The following is a 2,395-nucleotide window of genomic DNA, read 5'->3' on the forward strand; positions in this document are numbered from 1 at the left end:
AAACTCGGAATGTTTTATTTTTATTTGTACAACTTTGAATATTATCTAATATGTTTTCAATTTTAATTTTAATTTTATATTTTCGAATTTAAATTTCAAAAATTTTATTTTTTTTTAATAATTTTTTTTGAAATTTCGAGGAAATGAACCCTCGGAAATTTCCGACGAACATTTCCTCGGAATAAGTCGTCGGAATATACCGAGGGACTCCTTCCTCGGAATTTTCCGAGGGCTCCGTTCCTCGGAAATTCCCGATTAAAATTCCGAGGAACATTTCGTCGGAATTTCCAAGGATTGGACCATCGGAAAGTCCATCGAAATATCCCGAGGAAATTCTCCCTCGGTATATTCCGAGGACTTTTCCGACGAACTGGTGGTCCTCGGAGTTTCCTCGAAAATTTATTTTCTCAGAATTCCGTCGGAAATTTCCGAGGGATTTCCGAGGAAAAATGAATTTCCGAGGACTTGTTTCGTCGGTATGTCGCTGTTTTCTTGTAGTGGTAGGTATTTCATCTTCATTATACCATTAGTGAGTGGATGCATGATGTATAATAGCGATAAAGGAAAACGTAGATGTATGATAGTTTATTCAAGACCGAGGTAACCATTGTGTACATTTTCCAACTGTACATGGTAATAATTGTAAAGAAAATATATCATATTGAACCCAATCTTATTAACCCAAAACTGAACTAAACTTTTTTCTTGGGTGTACCGAATTAAACTTCTATAACAATTTTAAAGAAACTGCTTATATATGCCTAGCCTACTAAAATACAGACTCTCGTTCATTAGTCTAGCATGAAACTAAAATTAATGTCTATATAAGCTAACCATTAATAGGTCAAAAAGTAGAAAGAAAGAAGGCTAAAAATGCTTGGAAGTTGGAAAGGAAGCTCAAAATAAGGAGCATGTGCGGTTTGCAAGTGCAACTCCAACCCAAATATTATGGGAAGAAGTGTGACTTCTGGTCAATAAAGTTTCTTAGACACCGTTTGTCCAAAAACAAAAAATAATGACTTATTATTGGGTTCACCAACCAATAAGATTGTGTTATTTCATATTCGATATCTTTTAAAAAAAGAAACAAAATATTGTCAAATTATATTATATTTTTAAATTAAAAGGTAAAAAAATAAAAAAATAATACTAATTACAAAAAATATATTTTTAACGTCGTTGGCAAAACACTAAACCCAAAATCATAATCATAAACCCTAAATACTAAACCCTAAACCCTTGGGTAAACCCTAAACCATTGGATAAATCCTAAACTCTAAATCAATATCACTAAACACTAAAACACAAAAGGGTTTAGGGTTTAGGATTTAGGGTTTAGAGTTTTAGTGTTTAGTGTTTTTTTATTTAGAGTTTAAGATTTATCCAAGGGTTTAGGGTTTACCCAAGAGTTTAGGATTTCTCCAAGGATTTAGGGTTTATGGATTAGAATTTATGGTTTAGTGATTAGGATTTAGGGTCTAGTGTTTGCTGAAAAAAAAATTAATTTTTTTTCTGTAAATACTATTTTGTTTTACATTTTTTATTTTAAAAAAGTAATATAACTTGACAATATTTTGTTTCCTATTTTAAAAGATATCAAATTTGAAATAATGAAATCCTATTGGTTGGTGAACCTAGAGGTTCACCCTAGGGGGTGAACCCAAGAATAACTCAAAAATAATAATTACTAGATATTAATTTGTATATTCGGTAAAATAACCCAAAAAGGTAATTATAAAAATGTCTATTCGTTAATCGTATACTGGTTTAGAAAATTCAACTATACTTTATGTTACTAGATATAAATTTGACCCGTCTATATATTAAATTTCGTTTTGTGATTTTGGTAACCCAAGATTAAACCCCATTTTTATATATGATAAAATAATTAAAGTTGGTTATGTATATTGTTTCAAAATTTGAATTTAAAGAGTTGTTTTGATATATGATGATGACTAAAAATATTATTTGTAAAATATTGTTGAATTTTTAAATGTAAACCCTAAAATTAGTACATTATCATTTGGTATATGATTTGGTGATATATAGTTGTAAATTTTTGTTAGATATTAATTTGACACGTCTATATATTAAACTTCGTTTTGTCATTTTGGTAACCCAATACTAAACCCCATTTATATATATATGACAATAATTTAAGTTGGTTATGTATATTGTTTTAAATTTTGAATCATCATATTTGAATTTAAAAAGTTGTTCTGAGGTTTTCTCTCTTGGACACGGAGTCCAAGACAGCCGCACAACAAATTTCATCCACCAGAATGAAGGTCTCTCTCCGGTGCAGCTCCTCCTTGTTCTAACCACAAGCCTCTCTGCCGCTCCGACGACGTCTCACTCACCATCCCAGAGCTTTCACTCTTCTCCAACAATGGAG

Source organism: Brassica oleracea, chromosome C2 (genome assembly GCF_000695525.1).
Source record: "Brassica oleracea var. oleracea cultivar TO1000 chromosome C2, BOL, whole genome shotgun sequence".
NCBI lineage: Eukaryota > Viridiplantae > Streptophyta > Magnoliopsida > Brassicales > Brassicaceae > Brassica > Brassica oleracea.